This window comes from Culex pipiens, chromosome 1, assembly GCF_016801865.2.
Source record: "Culex pipiens pallens isolate TS chromosome 1, TS_CPP_V2, whole genome shotgun sequence".
Lineage (NCBI taxonomy): Eukaryota > Metazoa > Arthropoda > Insecta > Diptera > Culicidae > Culex > Culex pipiens.
In genome coordinates this window covers 112,137,522-112,145,789 of record NC_068937.1, presented here as the reverse complement: position 1 = coordinate 112,145,789, position 8,268 = coordinate 112,137,522, and the positions used below count along the sequence as shown (strand labels likewise).

The 8,268-nt window shown below is 42.1% G+C and overlaps 1 long non-coding RNA gene across 1 annotated transcript; it reads right to left on the bottom strand.

Annotated features, from left to right (window-relative positions):
* Positions 1–414: 414 nt before the first annotated feature.
* LOC128092466 (uncharacterized) lies at positions 415–1,524 on the bottom strand. The gene is made up of 2 exons (XR_008211795.1): positions 878–1,524; positions 415–808 (listed from the first exon to the last, which is right to left on the bottom strand). It is a non-coding gene; the product is annotated as an uncharacterized LOC128092466 (long non-coding RNA).
* Positions 1,525–8,268: the final 6,744 nt, after the last annotated feature.

Sequence of the window (8,268 nt, the reverse complement as noted above, 5' to 3'; positions counted from 1 at the left end):
CCGCCCTCTCTCCAAAATCAGGCAGCGGATGACCAAAAGTCTTCAATAGGCGAACAACCACTGCCTCCCATCAATATTGTACCTTATAAAAATACGAGAGCAATCTGCTCATAACAATTTAAGTTACATTTCCATGTTTGTCATAGTGGGTTCATCAATTTTTTAAGACCACCCCTCAACCCCCTTGACCAAATTAACGATTGCTAACTAACGTGCAAACGTTATATACAATGAATTTTCCAAGATTTTTTCTATTAAATGTTATACTCTTGCTTGAAATTTGTTTTTTTTTTAATTGAAAATTGTAATTGAAAATTGTAATTGAATGCACTGAAAAGAAATGGATTTGAAGACAGTATTTTTTAAATTCTGTGTTTTAAAAGAAGTGATATTCAATAAAATAATGTTTTAATATACGGTTAATGTAAGAAATTGTTAATCTTCTTATGTATTTGTAATATGAAGTAAAAACAGAAACACAACAATAAGTAAATGAAATTTTTTATTTGAGGCTGCGCTGGGCAGGACCAAGTCGGATGACGATTTCGAAGAATCATGACTACGCTGAATGGTGACATCGGACTTGCACATGACGCCAGGACCACGCTCGATGACGGGCTGGCGAGATCGGACTTGTTGCTGGACGTTGACTTGGACAGGACTACGCTCGATGGCGAGCTGGCGAGATCGGACGGGATGGCGAGCAGGCGAGATCGGACGGGATGACGAGCAGGAGATAGTTCCGTCCTGAAATGAGTTCTATCCTCCTCCGATTTCGAAGTGGTTCGGGATTGTTGCTTGTAAATTCCTAAAATTACTTTAATTTAGTAAACTGGAACAAACCATTCTGATAAAACCATATTGTTAAAATTTATACCTCTCCAAGTGTCGTACAAATCTTGCAAATGGGCATTGATCTTTCTTCGTGGTACATTTAAAGCACTTTCCGCCAACCGGGAGATTTCCAAGGCGGCATTCTTGATCGAAAGCTTGTCGTATCGATTCCGGTGCAAAAGAGCGCTTAAAAGCTCTCTGTTCGTCGGGGTGCGATGCAGGGGCAGATTTCACTCCAGATTTCCCACCAGGATAGCCTGGTTCCAGGACCGCAAACTAAAGCTTTCTGCTTCCATTGAGACGTTCTGACATTTGTTTCATGTTTACCATTCAAAACACATCACGACTACGTAGTAACCATTGAAAATAAAAGCTCAATTGGCGTCGGCATTCGTAGTTTTTGAGACACCGGACGTCGATCCAATGCGCACCTTGGGGACAGAACGGACAACCCTTTTTCCTTCTGGAATGTGTTCATTGGACCATCCCCTACACACCTGTCTTTATTCCGAGTGAATCCATGTTGTCCCCTGGCCTGTAGGATCGATTGAACGAAAAGCACAAAAATCCCATAGTAATTTCCATGTAAACTTTAAACCGCTGGGGACAGGCCAATTCTTAACCAAATGGGCTGATATTTGGCATGAGAGTCCCTATGGGTACCCTCTACAAGGGGAACCTCGGTTTACCGTAATCTGAGAACTTTTTTGTTTGGCTGAAACACCCTAATATATATATATATAATTTTTTTTAAAGGCGACTCGATCATGAATTAGGGTAGGGTAGTCATCAATGAGACACTTTTGGTTTTCAACTTTCAACGATTTTACTAATTTTTTCATCAGCATGTTTTAATGAGGTTTTAGTTGCATTATCATTATTTTAATGTGTTCTGGGTTGACAAGAATTTGCGCTCCGCGTTTTTTGGTTTCTCTTCGTTTCGAATTTTTCATCGTGACGTTTTACGGTTCGCGATTTTTAGACTTTCCGGCGGGATAGTTCCGTGAGAAGTTTTTTCGGTAGTGTAGTGTTTTGAGTGGTACAAGAATTCAGGCGGATTTTTGCAGGTTTTCATGTGATTTGGGTGTTGTGAAGAAGTGACACTTTGAGTAGAAATCTCGGTCACCGAACGGAGTTTTTTGAATCCATTTGTTACATTTTGGTCAGAAATTTCTGCCGATACAGGAAGTGGCCTTCAAAAGAAAATGGGTGGATTTTCCAAGTTTGTATTGTTGTAAAGTTGTGAAAATTGCTGAGGAAAATTTTGAAGGAGTTGAGTAGTGACTGAAGGGGGCGGGAGTAGGCAACGTTTGCTGAGATTGGCGGCTCGATTTCCGAGCGGCTCAAAATGCAGGCGGCTCGAGAAGTCGCCGGATTCGTGACGAAATAGTGAATGTAATCGCTGCCGGTTTGACGGATGATGCTGCTTTTCGGGTGAGAAACTTCCAATCGGAAATATGGAGCAGCCGTGACTGACTGGTTACAGTGTTCGCTTTGTAAGCGAATGATCCTGGGTTCGATTCCCATCTGCTCCAAACGAGAACGATCAGGAAATATGAATTTTTGAAACTCTTAACATGAACGAAACATTAAAGTCGCTCGAACCGGGGTTCGATCCCCCGTCCTTTGGATTGGTAGAATTAGGAATACTACTACTACAAACTAAATACGTGCTGGGTCTTTGTCCATTTGACAAGGACTCGGAAGTGCTAAATAACGTTTGAATCCGATTGATGCAAACGTTCTTTAGGGCGGGGCTTGTCGATTCAAGCTGAAGTACCTCGCGCACGGCTAGCCTGCGTAGAAATGGGTCACCGAAGCTCGGCAGAGCTAACACCTACCAAATGCCTATGCGAGTTATTTGCATGTATAGAATTTAAAATCTAAAATACATGGAAACAACTCAATTTGTAAGAAGCGACCACGTGGTCCCGTTTGGTTGGTTGCACACACACACACACACACACACACACACACACACACACACACACACACACACACACACACACACACACACACACACACACACATTATCATTATTATAATGTGTTCTAACATTGACAAAAATATGAGATCGATCCGACATCTACAGCCAGAGATATTCAACTGTCTCATTGTAGACGCACTTGGCAGGAACAATGAGACAGGTGGGGAACAATGATGCACTCTACGTTAATCAACATTTTTCTAGCAAAACATCATGTTTTTGTATTGTTCCATTGCAGGTGACTTGCCTTGAACATTTTAGAGCAATTTTGCCAGCATGAATCTTTTAGTAACAAAAGTTACACTAAAAAGTATTTCAATTTTGTAAAATCCATATATTAATACCAAATAACTTTGTATTTTTGGTTAAATGAAGTTTAAACTCTATAAATATGCCAAAAATCACTTTTAATTCATGTTTTGAAAGATTTCCATCGATTTTGAAAAGTTTATTAATGAAAAATCAAAGTGTCTCATTGTTACCCATTGGCTGAAATGAGTGGGGAACAATGAGACAGCCCTGGATTCTGAGTTTATTCTAAATTTTGGCCAAATCTAATGAAAGGACATTGTAGCCCAACTTAATCCCTTTAGAACGTCGAAAGAAATTTTAAGAAATATTAGTTTTGGTGTAAATGGCAGCCTACGAGCGAAAAAGTATTTTTTGTCCATAATTTACTTTTACACCCCAGAATCAAACATTTATGAATTACTTTTCAAGGGAGCGTCCATAACCAAAGCCACTAATATTGCAGACGTGTATCCAGTAGACACACCTTTCCCCCAAATATAAGCCTGATTGGTTGAAACTACGACTTGTGAGAGCCATTTTATCATTGTTCCCCGTGTCTCATTGATGACTACTCTACCCTACAACTTTGCTGATATGTGTGTGTGTGTTTGTGCTACCAACCAAACGTAGCCACGCGACCGCTTCTTACAAATTGAGTTGTTTCCATGTATTTTAGATTTATATTCTATACATGCAAATAACTCGCATAGGCATTTGGAAGGTGTTAGCTCTGCCGAGCTTCGGTGACCCATTTCTACGCAGGCTAGCCGTGCGCGATGTACCTCAGCTTGAATCGACAAGCCCCGCCCTAAAGAACGTTTGCATCAATCGGATTCAAACGTTATTTAGAACTTCCGGATCTTTGTCAAATGGACAAAGACCCAGCACGTCTTCAATAATCAGATTTTTAATTTATGTTTTGGATGGATCTCATCAAATTTCAGCTGGCAGCTGACTCTTAACTAGCTCGTGTAAACATAAAACAACGCAGAATTATTTACCAGAAACCAGTTCTTTTCATTCCTCCTGTTCCTCTTCTTGGCGCATTTTCGTCACTTTCTTCTTGAGCCCCAAATAAATCTTCCGATTCTTCAACTTCATGACATCTCCCGGGCGTTTAATTCCACGGTCACCAGATCTGATCTAGCCACCGCGCATTTTCAACCCGGTGCCCCACCGAATGCGTGCCACCGGTCTGGGATTTTGTGCCGCATTAATCAGCACTCCAAAACGTCCCTCAGCTCTTCTCGTTGAAACATAATAAAACTACATTTTCAAATTTCTATTATTAAATTAAGCAAAAAAAAACAAGCAACAAAGACTTCAGATTTTCTTTTTCCTCTATCTTGTCAAAACCATTGGCAGAGTTCGTCATTCACCAATGTGCCCGTACACGCAGAAAAAAGAGTTCCCAAAATCGTGAACAAGCGTTCATGAAAAGCGGAACCACGAACAAAGTGTTCAAATTTCATGGTACGTTTTTCAAAATCGTACCATGGGATTTGAACACTTTGTTCGTGTTTCCGCTTTTCATGAACGCTTGTTCACGATTTTGGGAACTCTTTTTTCTCCGTGTAATGCTTAATATTCCTTATGATTTTTGAAACAAAACAAAAAATATACACGGGCAGTGATTTTGTAACTTTGGCGCAACGAAACAGCAATATTTTAAATGTGTAAAACAAATGTGAAAATCACGATCACTCGTTTGACAATTTAGCCCTCAAGAAACGTAGCACTCGCGTACCGCTGTCTTCGATCTATGGCTCTGCGTACCGCTATCAACAAACTGGCTTGCTTTTCCTGTCATGGCAACTAAAACATTTATCACAAGCCAACAGTATTTTTGCGATTTTCTACGCATATCACTTAATTTATATTTTAATTTAACTTTTCCTTGCTAGCAAAACTTTTTCTTCCAGTGCTCCATCGTTTTTTTTTTTCGATTTTTTTCGCCGTAGTTTACCGTGATTAGCCGCGAGTTTGCTCCTGCAGCATGCCAAAGGTCGGCCGTGGCCGTGGCAGTTCGAGTGCGGCCTCGAAAAACCCGCGAAGTTCGTCCACCGGCCGTGTGCAAAAAGGTAAACAAACCAACGCCGTGTCGGCCGCCAACGCGCAGGGGAGCGTGAGCGCAGATGGAATCGACAAAAAGTATCTACATCACCAGTGCGAACCCGTTCCGGTACTTCCGGTGCCACGACCAGTGGCACATCAACATCCGCCAACATCCCCAACAGGAACGAGTTCCAGATGCTGAGCGACGACGAAGAAAACAACAACAACAACACCGACGGTAGCAGCCCTACTGACGACGACGACGACGATGATGGTCGTGCACGGAAAAAAGTGCCGTCGTCAAAAAAGAACAATTCTCCAACGGAACGAAGACCACCCCCAATTTTTGTTTTGGGCACGTTGGCGGACGATGTTGACGAGTTGCTGGAAGGCCTCGGATATTGTCTGAAAATCGGCAAGTCGGCAGTGCAAATGATCACACTGAACAGAAAAGATTTCGACCTGGTGCTTGAAGAACTGAAGCGTAGCAACTTCAACTTTTACACATATGACCCAGAGAAGCCCCCTGTTAAGGTCGTCTTGCAGGGTTACCAAGACCGTCCGATCGCCGACCTGAAGCGACACCTCTCGAACGCCGGAATAAAACCGCGGGAGATAAAAGTGCTCTCGCGCAAGACAACGGTAACAGGTACTCACACACTGTACCTGTTGTACTTCGACCGCGGCACCGTCAAGATCCAAGACCTGCGGCGGACTAAGACGTTGGTCGGTTTTTGGGTAAACTGGCGGTTTTACACCAAAAACCCGACGGACGTAGCGCAATGCCACCGTTGCCAGAAATTCGGCCACGGCTCGCGGAACTGCAACCTCCGGCCCCGCTGCGTGAAGTGCGGTGAGTCACACCTCTCGGAGGCGTGCGCACTGCCACGAAAGGCGGACTTGGGTGACAAGGCAGAACAAACCAAACCGCGCGTAAAGTGCGCGAACTGTGACGGCAACCATACCGGCAATTACCGCGGATGCGTCGCGCGCAAGGCCTACCTCGAGGAGCAGGAAAAGAGGAAAAATAAAGCAGCAGCGTCCCACCCTCCTCAGCGAAGTACGAGCGCAGCCGTTCCTGCAGTTGGGCAGCGTACGGTTCCAGCGGACAACCCAGCGATCCCTCCTGGATGGGGGCGGTCGTTTGCAAGCGTGGTCGCTGCCGGTAGCGGCGATGCGGCCCAGCAAGGAGTCACCGGGGAAGATCTCTTTACCCTGCCGGAGTTCTTTGCTCTCGCGGGGGAGATGATGACGCGGTTTCGCAGCTGCCGTAACAAGGCGGAGCAATTTCTGGCCCTCGGGGAGCTGATGATCAAGCACATCTATAATTGATTATTTTTGTCTGTGATCTAGTTTTAAGCTTTCTCTTTTTCTATCGTTTTCCCATTGCACTTTCTGTAAGTTTTTTGAAAACTTTTTCTTACTCTTGTCACCAAGAAGAGAGCGACAATAACGACGGTAGCAAGAAGGTTAAGAGAGCGAAAAGAAGAACTAGATTAGAGGCGTGGTTGTGCGATCAAATCTACAGCTGAACACTACTTTGGTGTCTTGGGACAACTAGAATCCCAAGGATCACTTAAGGGAGATGGCTTAAGGGTAGAGTACCCCGCTAGAGACGTGGGTGGTACGGGTTCGAATCCCGTCTGTGATCTGGTGATTTTTTTCGCTTCTTAACCACTTGATACTATCAGTTGTCGTTTCTCTTCGAATATCGTCTTCCAAGTCTATTCCATAGTTATAGGTAATAAGTTTTCGATTGAATTACGATGTAAAACACAGCTGAAAGTAACGCCAAAACTCTGTTGTGTACCTAAAGGAACTCATTGTAACTTGATTAGTCACAAATAAAACCGAATTGAATTGAATTGAATTGACAAAACTTTTTCTTTAACAGATCCTGAAACATTTTCCTCAATTGAGGTTTTGCAGCACGACTGTGTTTCAAATGTAGGTGGCGCCAAAATGAGGTTACTTGCCAAAAATCGTATTCCTTTCAGCTAGATTGAAGAACAAAATCGCTTATTTCTCATGATTCCCTGCATCAATCTTAATGAAACTGATTGCAAAAGACGAGAAAAATTTTTTGCTTTAAAATAATGAACATCAAATTTTGGGCGCGCAAAAAATTGTGACCTTTTTCTTTAAAAAACATGTTTATGAACACGAAAAAATGAGTTTCCCTGTATATATCAAGGAAATAACCAGTTATATAGTTGATAACAGATGTGTTAACGTATATTCAACAATTTTTATTGATTTTTGACAGACTTTCTTGCCAATAGTCCAGATTACTATCTTTTTCTAAATTTACAGTTTTCTCATAGAAAAATCAAACAAATATTGGAAAGTTATACACCAAATTGTTGGAAATAATTTTTCTCATCCGAATCCGGCATAAGTTTTATAAAAATGTTGATTAGGAAGGAAAAAACACATTTTTTCTAAAAATCATAGGTTTACGCTATTTGTTCATAGGTGGCGACACGTGTCTTTTAGCTTTGCTGCAAATTCTCTATCCATAGCAAAATTCACCACCAATTCAATTAAAAATTCGGATTCCTGAATTACAACTTTGTTGATGACACTAAATTAATCCGAAAAATCTTTTCCTAAGACAGATATACGAAAACATTCATTGCACTTGGCTGTGACCATCCCTTATTTTGATTGGAGGAACCAATGATACAAAGCAGTTAAATGTTGAAAGGTACTACAATGCTTTGCCTCATCAATGCTTACACTTCTTGATGGATTGATTACTTTTTTTAAGAAACCCATATCAATACTTCCCTCAGATTCTCTTAGTTTAACTAAAAAAACATGAAAATTAATTAGAGTCTGCGATCAGCAGCGAAACGAGTCAGACGTGCGTCCCTAACAAACCAAAAAAGTGCTAAAAAGTGCTAAAAATGCCTCACGGCAAGAAAAAGAGGCGGTCCTCACCAGCAGGATCGGCAGATTTGAAGAAGCTAAAGAATGCCGAAGCGCTACCTGCAAAGCCAGGCAGTTTGAGCAAGGACGCTCAAAAATTGTCTGGAAACCAGTTCGCTACCCTCCCTGTGGACGTGAGCGAGAAGGAAGAATTTGAACGACGGGAAAAG